Source organism: Phocoena sinus, chromosome 16 (assembly GCF_008692025.1).
Source record: "Phocoena sinus isolate mPhoSin1 chromosome 16, mPhoSin1.pri, whole genome shotgun sequence".
Classification (NCBI taxonomy): domain Eukaryota; kingdom Metazoa; phylum Chordata; class Mammalia; order Artiodactyla; family Phocoenidae; genus Phocoena; species Phocoena sinus.
Window position 1 is genome coordinate 83,051,217 of NC_045778.1, and position 14,536 is coordinate 83,065,752.

The following is a 14,536-nucleotide window of genomic DNA, read 5'->3' on the forward strand; positions in this document are numbered from 1 at the left end:
CCTGCTACACTGGACACGTCAGGCCAGGTCTGCATGTGCCCAGGGCCTGCAAGGGGATGGTCCTCTGGCCTCCAACCGGCACCATCCTGCCCAGTGAGACTGTGTCTGCTCCTCCGTCACCTGCAGACAGCACCACGGCTGCATTTTATTTCAGAAGCAAAACTACCGATCTACGATTACATGTAATTATTTCGCTGCCACCAAAAGTGAAAGGGGCACCGAGACCTAGGGGCTTGAAACACATCTCCCTGGGGCCCCCTGTCCCAGGATGGATTTCTAGACTTCCAGGCAGGAAGCCTGGGGCTCTGCCAGCAGATGTCCTTTGAGTGTGTCCTGGAAGGGTGGGAGCAGGCCAAGGTGGCCACCCTGGGCACCCTGGACGCCATGTCTGCCCAGGGTATGGTGTGGCCGCCTCACGGCCCTGCCTCCAGGGCTGCAGAAGCTGGGGACATTTGCGCCTGGAGGCTGGGACGTGCCTGAGTCAACGCTCTGACGGTGGCTCTGAGCAGGTGTCAGGGACTCCTTGTCAAATTGCACTTGACTTCCTGCTGTGTTCCCCGGGCTGCTGTGCCAGCTCTCTATGCAGATGGGACTGCTTGGCGGTCCTGGGGCCGGTGAGTGAGTCTAGGTGAGCACTTGGGCTGTGCTGACCCTCAGCGAGGAGCACGCAGGCATCGGCTGTGACTGCCCTTCGTCACATCCGCCTAAAGGGATGTCATCCTTTGGAAGGTTATGCGGGAGGCCCTGTCATTCGTGGACGATGATGCTGGGCTTGGAGAGGTTAGCCATTTGCCTTCATCGAGTCTCAGACCTGGGACTGGAGTCCAGGGCCTGGGTCGGTCAGGACTCGGCCGCTCTGTCCTTCTGGCCATCTGTCCCGGCCCCTTCTGCCGAGGCCCCTCTTACCGTCCCCACCTCCTCACTTGTGGTCCCTTCACCCTCTGGACTAGGAGCCCCAGGCTGCCCCTGCCCCCGAGCCTTGCCTCCTCCGGACGCCTGTGGGAGAAAGTTCTAGAGATACAGGCATGCCATGCTGTGAAGCTCTGCAGCTCCGAACGTGCCCGGAGAATTCATGGCCGTGTTCAGTTAGGAAGACCTGCGTCCCGGTTCTCTGGGGCCCCTTCCTCCCTTCGAGAGGCACTCTTCCTGGCCCATGGCCTTCTTCCCTCAAGATGCCCGCGTTTGCCCTGGACGCTGACCCTCCCTTCCAGGGATGCCGGGCACCAGAAGGAAGCTCTGTTTGACGGTCACCTTGGGTGTGAGGGAGCCCTTTGCAGTCCAGAGTGGGTTTGACATTGATCTCCTTGGGGTTACCTCCTCCCAAGGTGCAGAAATGAGGTGGGAGGGATTTACATCTATGCCTGTTCTGGAAGCGGGGGAACTTGACAAAATTGGGCTTTTGACACCAGCAGTGAAAGGGCTGTTTCGCGGGCGTGTGGGCTGCATCCTTTGGGAGGGAGCCTGTGTGTCCCAGGGGCGGCATCCTCTGGCGACTGTTTCAGAGTGAGGGCACCTCCCAGGGATGCTCTGTGCAGAGGTGGGGGGAGGGGTGTGCCCACGCCCGGGTCCAGGCCCATCTCGCCTGCACTGAGCTGCTGTGTGAGGGGCAGACGCCCAGAAGCACAGCTGACTGGAAACTGAGTCAAAGCTCAGTTCTCCTCCTCACATTGTAGGGGAATGAGTTTTCTCAGTTCATAAGCCTGTAAAAAATAGATGGAAAGAGAATCAATCCTTGAGCCCAGACCCCATCTAGCAATAAGTCATGGAGTCATGCAAGGATAAACGAACCATTTGGAAAAATCAACCCCATCCATTTCATTCAATGATGCACTTCTAATAAAACTGTATTTTTATGCTTAATGTGTATCTGTCGAGATGTAGATAACATTTGTGTCATTTTGATTAGTTGTGTGCTAGTATTAGACAAATTCAATCCAGAAGCAGATTATTTTTAACCCTTTCAGTCTTATGGTCACTGGAAATATAAAGTGTGCATAGATTTCATGTCGATATTCTTGTGCAGAGAAGTATGATAGGATGATAAATAACACAATTTCAAGCATAAACACCGATCCTGTTGAGTTAAATTCCATGGGAGAAGGGGAATGGGAATACAAGTGTAAGAGGCAGAAAACAGGGACTTCCCTGGTGGCGCAGTGGTTGAGAATCCGCCTGCCAGAGCAGGGGACACGGGTTCGAGCCCTGATCCGGGAGGATCCCACATGCTGCGGAGCAACTAAGCCCGTGCGCCACAACTGCTGAGCCTGTGCTCTAGACCCCATGAGCCACAACTACTGAAGCCCGCGTGCCTATAGCCTGCACTCCGCAACAAGAGAGGACACTGCGGTGAGAGGCCCGTGTGCACCGCAGCAAAGAGCGGCCCCCGCTCGCCGCAACTAGAGAGAGCCCATGCACAGCAACGAAGACCCAGCACAGCCAAAAATAAATAAATACATAAATAAATACATAAATAAATAAATAATTAAATTTTTAAAAAAAGAGAAAGAAACAGAAATATGGAAGATTTCTGGCTGTTAAGAAGAACCTGTCTGTGAATTTTTAAAATGGGAGATGGTGGGAGTGGTAAACATTGCCATTTAGATTCCATGTGAAGCGTTTAAATAATGACGTAACAAGTTTCATTGTAAACTGTAATATTTACAACATGCCAGAATTTACGTCCTTTCCCACTATTTGAACCTGTAATGGACATTTTTAGAGATCAGCTGGTGGGAAGCAGCAGCATAGCACAGGGAGATCAGCTCGGTGCTTTGCGATGACCTAGAGGGGTGGGATAGGGAGGGTGGGAGGGAGGGGATATGGGGACGTGTGTCTCCATATGGCTGATTCGCTTTGTTGTACAACAGAAACTAGCACAGTATTGTGAAGCAATTATACTCCAATAAAGATCTATTAAAAAAAAATGCCAAGGGGTCCATGAGAGGATGGGTGAGGATGTCCTGCGGGTCCCACATGCTTCGGAAACTGAGGCGGCAGGGAGGTGGGGTCTGAGTGCTGGGTCAAAGGCACCCCTCCCAAAGCACCCACACCCGACGGGAGGTAATTATATTTTAATTGTTTATTTTTAACCACCTTTTTATTTTAGAATAATGTTAGATTTACAGAAAAGTGGCAAAGATACACAGACATATTTAGCACATTCCACACCCAGGATCCCCCTTTGCTAGCATCTTACATTTCTGTGGTACGTTTGTCACACCTGAGGCATAGCACTGATATTTATTATTATTAAAGTGCGTGTTTTATTCTTATCTTCTTCGTGTTTACCTGAAATCCCTTTTCAGCCCCAGGAGGCGACCGTGGGCACCACATTTCATTCAGACTCGAGTCCCCCTTGGCTCCTCTTGGCTGGGACGGTTTCTCGGTGTTTCTGTAGTTTTGATGACTTGACGATTGGAGGAGCGGGGAGTTTGTAGAATGTCCCTCTGCTGGGCATCGTCTGAGGTCTGTCTGGTGGCTGAACTGGGGTGGTGTGTTTCTAGAAGGAAGACACGTCACGTCCTCTCAGGGGCGCGTACTCTCAACACGACGCGTTTCTGCCGATGTTGACCTTGACCACCTGGCCGAGGCTGTGTCTGTCAGGTGTCTTCACTGTCCAGTGGCTCCTTCCCTGTCCACACTGTGCTCTTCGGGAAGAAGTTGCTCTGCACGGCCGACACTCAGGGGGAGTCGTGCTTCCCTCCTGGGGGGTGGTGGAGGGTTGATGGAACTTTAAACAGTGTGTTCTTAGATTTAAGTTTGCTTGTGGGTCCTGAACAGGGCTATGTGTGTGTGTCATGCGTGTCTGTGTGCATGTTGTGTTATTATGTGTGTTGGATGGGTTGTGTGTATGTATGTTGTACGTGGTATGTGTAGTATGTTTTGTGTGTTGCACGTGTGTGTTGTACATGTCCATGGCATGTGTCTGTATGTGCATATGTTGTGTGTGGGTGTGTTGTATGTTGTGGTGTGTGTGTTGCGCATGTGTTGTATGTTTTTTGTGTTGTGCGTGTGTGTTGTACATGTCTATGGTGTGTGTCTGTGCATATGTTGTGTGTGGGTGTGTTGTGTGTATGTTGTGGTTTGTGTGTGTGAGTTGTATGTTTTGTGTGTTGTGCCTGTGTGTTTTGTGTGTGTTTTGCATATTTTGTGTGTTGTGCGTGTGTGTTGTATGTGTCTGTGTGTGCATGTGTTGTATGTGGGTGTGTTGTGTGTATGTTGTGGTTTGTGTGTGTGAGTTGTGTTTTGTGCGTGTGTTGTGCGTGTGTTGTATGTTTTGTGTGTTGCACATGTCTTGTATGTTTTGTGTGTTGCACATGTCTTGTATGTTTTGTGTGTTGTGTGTGTTGTACGTGTCTGTGGTATGTGTCTGTGCATATGTTGTGTGTGGGTGTGTTGTGTGTATGTTGTGGTTTGTGTGTGTGAGTTGTGTTTTGTGCGTGTGTTGTATGTTTTGTGTGTTGCACATGTCTTGTATGTTTTGTGTGTTGTGTGTGTTGTACGTGTCTATGGTATGTGTCTGTGTGTGCATATGTTGTGTGTGTGTTGTGTGTATGTTGTGGTTTGTGTGTTGTGTGTGTGTTGTGGTTTGTGTGTTGTGTGTGTGTTGTGTGTGTGAGTTGTATGTACATGTGTTTGTGTTGCACGTATATCGTGTCACATGTGTGTATGTGTGTCGTGTGTATGTTTTGTTGCATGTGTGTAGTTTTTGAATTGTACACGTATGGGTGTTGTGTGCGTGTCGTGTTGCGTTGTTTGTATCTGTTGTGTGTCTGCGTGTGCCCACTGGGAGTTGCGCTGGTTGGGGCTCAGGGCCCAGTTTCCGCGTGAGGCTTTGCCCCGTGAGGTCCGTGTATCTGACAGACTCATCGAGCCGGACCTGCTCACGAGGAGGACGTTAACAGGGGGAGCGGTCAGAGCGAGACACGGAGGGGACGCTGGCCCACCCGCCCTGCAGCCCAGCTCGCTCGCTCTCACAGGCCCCTCAGCCCTGCAGGGAGCAGGGAGAAGCTGGCCAGCCCCGTGGAGGGACCCCCGAGAGGTTCCTGGGGACCCACGGGCTTCTCTGGGCCCCGGGTCCCCCGCCCCTGCCGCACCTGGGGGCCAGGGGCCTCTGAGCCCAGGGGCCAGGCACGCCCGCGCCCGCCTCTCCCCACCGTGGCCCCGGGAGTGCCCGCCCCCCTCCCCAGACCACAGACGTCCACGTGTTGCGTGCAGCTGTGGACCCACGACTTGCGGAAGGCCCGTGGCCACCCCAGCCGTTCCCCCGCCGGCATCGTTCTGTGGCGGAAGCGCCACGGTTGCTCCAAGTGCTTGCACCCCAACTTCATGCATAACGTCCACTCACCCTGTTGCGTTTGTGAGGTGCTGCCCTCGAGAGGCATGGGGACAGCGCCCACCCGTGGGCGGCATTCCTGGTGGCGAGGCCAGAGGCCCCTGTCAGCTCCTCCAGGTCAGTGCTGTGGGCCGGACCTCTGGGCCCCTGTTCCGTGGCTGTGGCCTCGGTGGCTGGTGGCCGTGAACCCTGCCCGTGCCTGAGACAGCGGCTTCCGGCAACCCCTGTTTAAACGACCTGCTTACCCTCGAGTTCGTTTGCTGCCCTGAGGGACGTCCCCTAAGCCGCCGTGAGGCTCCCCCACTGATGGTCGCTCAGAATCACTCATCTGCCTGTTGCCCCCATCAAGCCCACAGGAGCAGAGACCTCCGATACGGTGACGAGGAGCCAAAGGGCGACCTCCTGGTAGCTCTGCCAGGAAAATGGCTGTAAATTCCTACTCAGAGCATTGCAGGGTCCACTTGGGGAGCAGCTTAGACTGAGCTTCTGTTTGGAGTGTGTGTGTGTGTGTGTGTGTGTGTGTGTGTGTGTGTGTGTGAGCTCTCTGGGTGTGTGCAAAGAAAACTCTCAACCAACCATTCTCTCCTGACCCTGTACAAAGCAAGACTATTTTCATCAAATATACCTGAGCCCTAACAGCTAAGAGCATTTTCAATTTCGAACGAGGCATTCATTTGTAGACTGACATTTGTAGACATTCTACAAATGTCTTTCTGGAATGAACTGCAGAGGAATTTACAGCCTCTTCAGTCCAGCCTTAATAACTCAGACGCATATGCGGGCATCACTCTCTGTTGTGTCCGTACCCATTCGGGAGCTTCAAGGCCCCCTCAAAGGGCCAAGATCTGCCTCCAGTGAGGACAGGACCACAGCTCCCTAGCTGACCACGTCAGGAGCACCAGTGGTTTGGGAATGAACGTCCTGGCAGGTTTGTTACAGATCAGTTGATTCTTCATTGCTGTATTTCACTTTAATTATGATAATTAGTTTTCCATGTGTGGGGTGGACAGGGTATTCGAAAAGACTTGTCACTGATGAGGAAGAAGCCCCCTGACATCCCAGCGTGTGGAGGCTGGGGAGTGCAGCGGTCAGGGTGACTGCTGGGCTCTCTCACTCAGCACCCAAGACAAAGCGATGGGAGGGCTGACAGAGAGCCCAGGCCGTCCTCAGGGCACTTCCTTGGGCTTGTTGAAAATACTTAGAAACCTGCAAATAGTGCAGTTTAACAAAAGCCCATTTTTGATGTTGACTTTGTGATGAATTATTACCGTTCTTCTAGCTTGTCCTGTTTTGTGTTTCATCTGTGTTGTAGCCTAAGCAGACGAACAAACAAAAACCAAATCCGTGCCCACGCACAGCTCCGCTAGAGGTCTGTGCCTGGGGCACACGTCAGTGCCCAGGTGGGGACCGTGACGTCTTCGCTCCATCAAGGTTTCTTCCAGAAACGGGCTGTTGCTGGCGAACAGCTGGAACCGTTTCCTCAGTCCCACAGGAACGTGGATCCTAGTATTTTATGGTTATTAACCTCCTGTAACTAAGTTCTCAGTACTGCTGTGCTACCGGTGCCGTGGTTTGTTACTTGTGAATATTAAGTGCTATTCTTATGAGAACATACTTTTCTCTTTATAAACATCACGGTACTCCTGCCTTCAGCAGCTGGGCGAGTGAGACAGAGGCGCGTGGGGCCCTGGCAGGAGCGGAGGAGGGCGTGACTTGTGACGTCTGCAGAGGTCAGAGCGTCTAGAGGGTTGCCCGACCCCTGCTCTTCAGCTCCCCCTGCACCCCGCACGTGTGAAAGGTGTTCAGGGACCACAAGCACATGTCCCGGGTGTGGTCCTTCGCCAACAGTGGCAGAGCATCCCTTGCAGGTGTCGCATGACTAAGGCATCACCTGGGGCGAATTACCTGCCAAGCCTCCCGGGATGGGGGAGCCATTTCCAGCTGCGCATCTGAAGGTGACCTTTTCACTCATGTTGAGACCTCTGGGAACCCACTTTACCTCTCTTGGGCAAAGAATTAACATTTAGTTTTCTAGTTTGTTAGCAGAAGGTCTTTTTGCATTTTTCCATCACTAAGCTGTACATCTTATCAGTCCCACACAAATCTGTGGCTCTTCTGAGCTTTGTAAACAGGGGTAGCGCAAAGCTTCAGAGCGTGTGTGTGTTGGGCACCTATGAGGATGGAGGCCACGTGGGGACCAGTGCAACTCAGAAGAAGCCCGTCGGCGCCGGCCCAGGTGGGCAGCACATGTCCCGCCCCCCAGGGGTGAGCAAGGAAGGGTCTGTTCTGGGTGTGGAGTCTTCCTCTGAGATGAGTCTGGGGCCCACTGCCGTGGGGCCTCGTGGGGGTGAGTTGGCTGTGGGATCCACACACACTGGATTGTAAGAGGAACGCATATGATCTCGATCTGCTGTGGACGGACGCGTCCCTGTTCTTTCCGATGACTCCAGCAATGCTCGCCTTCAGAACCGCCCCAAAGAGAAAATAGGTATCACTGTAGAACCCTGATTCACTGGTTGATTCAGCGAATGGTTGGTTTGTTCATTCAGTTGAAGGTCTTCTCTGCTTCAGACACTGAGCTTCCCCGCACAAGGAGAATGAGATTAGGGAGACAGGCCACTGCCTGTCTTCATCAGGTGGGGGAAGACAGGTATTAATCAAATAATTACATGAGTCATAATTCAATTGTAGTTGGGAGATGTGTAACAGAGGAAAATATCATGAAGATTGTAGGGCGCGGCCGGATAGCCATTACGCATGCACTAAGTATGCCGCTAGGGCGTATGCACCTAATATGCTAATCAGGTTTTGAAGCAGTGGCCTATCCAAAGTCCGGCTTGCGAAATGCGATAACCATACGGACGAATCAGGGACTTACACGAGTCCTTAAGCCCTTATATAAGCAGACAGGCTCGAGCGTACGGGGTCGTCCTTCCATCCGCCCGAAACCAAGCTGTACTCCAATAAAGTGTGATGCGAGAAGAATCTAGCGTGTGGTGATTCGTCATTCTGCTGGTCAGAAGCGGCTTGCCGCGAGTGGTGCCGAAACCCGGGAACCTGCGCGCCCCGCATGGAGGACCGATTCAGAACTCGACACACGGAGTGAACCGCCGTTAAGTAGTCCAGTTTAGGTATGTTTTTGCTGCAATAGAGCCCGAGATTTTTATTTTCGCTTTCGTTCTCTTCGTAGCTGTCGCACTTTTTGTCTGCGTGTGGCTACGGTGCCATCAGCCCGACCGAGTGTGTCTCCCCTGGCCATTAGATAGGTCAGAGATCTTCCCGCTTTAGCAAGTTGTTCATATATGAGAGTGAACTATGGGGAATAGTTCATCCGCGGAACCAACCGTTGGATTCCATGAGCCCATCCAAGCCCTTCTGAACGATCGAGGACTTAAGATTTCACATAAAACTATTAGTAAACTGTTGCAGGATATTGATGGTGCCGCCCCATGGTTTGCGGTGTCTGGAAGCCTGACTGTTCCATCTTGGGAAAAACTGGGGAAGGACTTGGCTGATCGTCACAAAATGGGGGAGCTCTCTCGAGGCACGTTTCCGTTATGGAGAATGATACATTCGTGCTTAGGAGAAAGGAAATGCGAAGATATTGTACAGATGGGCCGTAAAGCTCTTAGCATACATCAAGATAGTGCGTCAGAAAGTGAAAATATAGGGACTACGGTAGATAGGCCTAAGAATCCTAGGAAAAGGAGAGAAAAACAAATAGAAAAATCGGATGCAACGCCAGGATTGTATCCACTTTTAGATGAATTTAAAGCGCTTTATTTGTCTCAAGATGAGTTGAATCCCAAGGAGGAGGCGGATCTGGAAGAAGCAGCTGCCGAATATGAAAGAGGACGATATGGCAGTTCCCCATGTGCTCGTCCGCCATTTTGTGCCTCTGCGGGTGCTCGTCCGCCATTTTGTGCTTCTGCTAAATCAAAAGCTTTAACATGTACTCAGACTTCCGCTTTTATTGCTAGCGCCCCCCCTGGCGCTGCGGTTCGGGAACCGCCAAAGTGTACATTCATACCCAGAGAAGTCTGGTCTCAGGATCAAGATCCGATTTGGGTCCCGACAAGGTTAACAAGAGTCGTGGAAGATAATCCCAAGAACGATGTGGAGCGCTCAAGGAGTGACACTGGGCTGGATACTGTTGATGAGCTTCCCCCTGCTCAAGGCGGAGATCAAGACGTTTTGGGGAATTAGCCGAACCTGGCCAGTCCCCATCCCCGTTCATTCTCAAAGTACCGTTCTCCCAGTATTGTATCCCACTAGCTGTGAGATGAATACGGCTTGTGCTAGGCCACTAAGCACAGATTGGATGCTCTGAATAAGAGCAAGCAGATTGGAGAATTCCTAAAGGGAAATTGGTCCCGCGAGGCGGAGAAGATGATATTTAAGCAGAAGTTGAATATCCTGCAGCTGAATGCAACCAGAGTGGATCCAGTGACCCTTGGAGAATTTACCGCATGGCTAGCTAGAGCATTTTCCTTTTTTAAGGAATGGGTGGGTGTGGGACTGTTCGCAGCCTGCTGTTTGTTTGGGATAGTGTCGTGTCTCTGGTTGGTCTGTCGTATTCGCATTCGAACCCGGCGAGATAGGATAATGCTCACTCAGGCGCTTGTGGCCATCAGTGAAGGCGAGTCCCCCGCAGCCTGGCTCTCCACCCTAAAAAACATATGATCGCCCTTGCACAGAGGGGCCTTGCCGCCATTGCACCTCTATAGGGGATCGGCCCTAGGGGCTGCCTCTGCACGGAGAGGTCTCGTTACCATTGCACCTCCATGAGGAGCCCATGCCACGTGAAGACAGCCCTTGCACCCTGCAGTTCGATTGCGAGCATTGCACGCAGGAGGGTGTCTGCGAATGCAAGCGGAAACTACCGGTACACCGTGTACATACCCCGGTATGAGCACTGGTACAGGTCAATGTCCGCTGCAATGGTCGAAAAGAAAAAAGGGGGAGATGTAGGGCGCGGCCGGATAGCCATTACGCATGCACTAAGTATGCCGCTAGGGCGTATGCACCTAATATGCTAATCAGGTTTTGAAGCAGTGGCCTATCCAAAGTCCGGCTTGCGAAATGCGATAACCATACGGACGAATCAGGGACTTACACGAGTCCTTAAGCCCTTATATAAGCAGACAGGCTCGAGCGTACGGGGTCTTCCTTCCATCCGCCCGAAACCAAGCTGTACTCCAATAAAGTGTGATGCGAGAAGAATCTAGCGTGTGGTGATTCGTCATTCTGCTGGTCAGAAGCGGCTCGCCGCAGAAGATATAGTGGGGGGCTTCCCTGGTGGCGCAGTGGTTGAGAATCCGCCTGCCAGTGCAGGGAACACGGGTTCGAGCCCTGGTCTGGGAAGATCCCACACGCCGCGGAGCAACTAGGCCCACGAGCCACAACTACTGAGCCTGCGCTCTAGGGCCCACGAGCCACAACTACAGAGCCTGCGCGTCTGGAGCCTGTGCTCCGCAACAAGAGAGGCCGCGACAGTGAGAGGCCCGCGCACCGCGATGAAGAGTGGCCCCTGCTCGCCGCAACTAGAGAAAGCCCTCGCACAGAAACGAAGACCCAACACAGCCAAAATAAATAACTAAATTAATTAATTAGAAGCCATGCTCATAAAATCTTTAAAAAAAAACAAAAAGGTATCGTGGGGATCCTGGGATGTCATTCTGAGTTATCTGAAAATGGAGAACCCTGCACCAGGCATGCATCTCCTGCACCCGTCACCCTCACACCTGGTCATCATGCACAGTGATGGGGATGCTGGGCACCACTTCTACCTGGTCATCATGCACAGTGGCTGAGAGGCAGGTGCTGGGAGGGGCTGACTTGGGCGGCGGGCTCTGGTTTACCCCTGGACGCTGTGGCTGGCACTGATTTGCCTGCTGGCACACACTACCCTGGGGCTCTCCTTAGTGAGGGAGCACATCAAGTTTTGTTGAATTTCCAATCAAACTCATGAGGAGAGGTGGTTCTTCTGGGTAAATCACATCAGCATGACACGGAGGCTGACAATGTCTCCTCGGAGGGTGTGGAGTGACAGGGAATAGCGTCAAGTTCAAGCTCTTCTCCTCCAGTAAACACGATCTGATTGCCACCTGCTTCACAATCAAAGCTGGTAACGTTACAGCAGAAAGGGCTTTTATTTCCATACTAATTTCTTTTGGAAGAGAATCTGAGAAAGTCCTGATCCTGTCATCCTTTATGAAAAATGAAACCAACTTTGTTTGACGATGTAAATGGGAAAGTGGTCCCCAAAGACCAGATGCCATGGATGCATCATTTATCCCCATGGTGGCTGAGCAGCAACGGGCGCTGGCTGGGGGCTGCTGACCCTCCCTCACCTGGCGGAGAAGCTGAAGCTTTGTGGGAAGAGAAGGTGGCCTTTGAGCTGTCAGCCCTCCTCCGAAGTGACCGAGAACTGCTTTTTCTAGAAAGACACGTGGCACCTTTTAACCACACTTCCAATCAGCAAATGGATGCCGCTTTCATTTTAGAGAGCAGTGCAATCACAGGGAATTTTTAAAAGCTGGAAAGGACGTGAAGATCATCGCCTGCAATTCTTTCCTTCTCACACTTCTTGGCTGAGAAATTGGGAGGAAAAGCTGGTGAGTGGCCGAGAGGTGGCGATTCAGGCCCATCGGCTTTCCTCTCCTCTGGTTGTGCTCAAATCTCCTTCGTCATTTCCTTCTAAGAACCCCTTTCTTTTTTTAAAGTGAGGTTTAATCTGAGTTATCTGCAGGGATAAACAGAGCGATTTGAGGCACGGATCTGGGGGTCTCTAAGGAAGCCCCCCCGGCCCCCAGGCCAGCAGAGGCCGCACCCCCTGCCCCCCAGGTCCCCGCAGCATCTCTGCAGGCCCCCAGGAGGTGCACACCTGTCGCTACTGGCTCTGCACCAGCACCAAGGGCACAGGGGCTCGATGGCTGACCCAGAGAGAGGGTTCCAGAACTGTGGTGCCTTGCAGAGGGCACTGGAAAGTGTGAGCGGGTAGCAAGATTTCCGTGTTTTTCTGTTGGAGGTGGTGCCTCAGGCCCGGATCAGATATAAGTCTTGGCGTCCCAGACAGGATGGGTCTCCGTGGTGGTGAGGGGCGTCCCAGACAAGATGGGTCTTGTTCTCCACGTCTCCGCTTCTCCCCCCGCGCCTTTACCCTCTGCCGGGTTTGAGTGAGTTTATATTGGGTGAAACACCGTGTTTATGCGATATAGGACCTGCCCCTGAATTTTTTATGTGAAAAAGCTCTGAAGAGGCAATAACTCTCCTGAAGTTCCATCACTGGATTCGATCAGTGATACTGAAACCAGAATCTCAGTAGATGTTAACTCACACTTCAAAATATTCCACAGTGGACAGAGAGGAGACACCCTGTGGGGACCCATTTATAAACGGGCTCCGAAAATACGGCCCTTTCTGCTTTGTTGCCGGTGGGACACCTCTCAGCGTTTGGCTGCCCCTGTGGGAGCTGAGGGTGAGTCTTTGATGCAGCCACCGTCACTAAGCTTTCCTTCAAAGTCAGACATTCCATCTATAAGTCCTATGCTCTTTTCAGTTAAATATGTGATAAAAAAAATGAGCTGGATTTTAAGAATGATTGCATGCTCCTTGGACCGTCTCAGTTCAGCAATACTTGTAAGTGTGTTGCACCTGTGAGCAGATCAGTCCCACCAAAGCAGAGGGTCACAGTGCACACCACTCTGGGGGTAGAAATGGTTCTCGTCCAGGAGAATGGCTTTGAGGTTGCTGGCCAGGGCGCTCAGCCAACTGGACCCAAGAGTCAGGTATCGGCTGACCTGATGGCCAGGTCTTCTTGTAAAAGCCTCTGAGCTACCGGATGGGGTGGCGGACATTGAGGCTGGTCATCCATCCGTCCCTGCAACTTTTATCAAATGCTTCTTATGCCCACACTTTCTGTCCTGTGAGCACAGAATGCGATGGAATTCAGGCTCGAGGATGAGGGTTGTGGTATTAACTGGCTAATTCTCCTCCCTAAACACTGTATTTGCACTTGAGGTTAAAAGTCATGACGTCTTTCTCTTTTCAAGGCTAAAATCACAACGCTTTAAGCCCATGACCCGGAGACTGACTTTTTGCCCCTTCATTCGCAGTGAGTTCTCTGTAGATGTTCTCTTTTCACCTGCTCTGCGGGGACTGTGTCTTGCTGGATTGCATTTATTGAGTTGGGGAAACCTCCCCTTCCTAAATATCGATTCCTGTTCTTTTTTGCATGTTCAGCCCCCTCTCATCCTCATTTCTCTCTTGCTACAGAATTTGGGAGGAGGCTATAGTACAATTTTCAATAGAATTAAAAATTTAGCTCTTTCTGTCATCTTTCAGCAAGACATGGGGTATAAGATATCAGGGTTATCAGTTTCTGAGGATAATTTCGCAAGGACTGACCCCCTTCAGTAAGACTCATTTGGTTGATGAAGGACGCACCCTTCTCCCAGCCCCCATCCATGCCCCGGCTCACCTCCTAATTTCTCAGCTCCAGGAAACACTGTCTGCTTTGCAGCCCCCATCTCGAGTGTGGAGCCTGCAAGGATGTGTTGTGGCCATGCTGACGCTAGTCTCAGGCTGATGGACCGCTTCCTCGGTCATCACTGCTGTGCCCACCTTCACTCCCGGGAGACAGATCCCAGGTGTTTTGGTTGTATTTCCACTGGCCTTATCATTGTTAAGGGCCTTAACATTGTTAACTGGCCTTATCATTGTGAGGGACCTCCAAAGAAACCCCTGTTTGTGACTCTAGCACTGAACAGGCTGTTACTGTATTTCTTGAAAATAACCAAACTATTTTTACTTCTATCAAAATTCAAGGGACTTCCCTGGTAGTCCAGTGGTTAAGACTCCGCATTGTCAATGCAGGGGGCCCAGGTTCGATCCCTGGTCAGGCAACTAGATCCTGCGTGCCACAACTAAGATCCCGCATGCCGCAGCTAAAAGATCCCGCATGCTGCAACTAAGATCTGGTGCAGTCAAATAAATAAGTAAATAAATATTTTTAAAAATTCAAGAATAATGGAAAGCCCAACTTTTATATTCTTGTGATACTGGTTTTCAAAGAAAACATGTGAAACTGGAGGAGGCCAGTGAAGTTGACTTAAGATTTCGGTTCCTAAAATTGATTTCCCTTGATTGGAGCGAACTGCTTTTTAACACGCAAGGACCTCTGTGGCAGGAAAGTCTCAC

General features: G+C 51.5%; 1 non-coding gene across 1 annotated transcript; it reads left to right on the forward strand.

The window, feature by feature from the left end:
• The first annotated feature begins 14,169 nt into the window (after window positions 1-14,169).
• On the forward strand, window positions 14,170-14,242 carry TRNAD-GUC. The gene has a single exon. It is a non-coding gene; the product is annotated as a tRNA-Asp (tRNA).
• The last annotated feature ends 294 nt before the right edge of the window (window positions 14,243-14,536 follow it).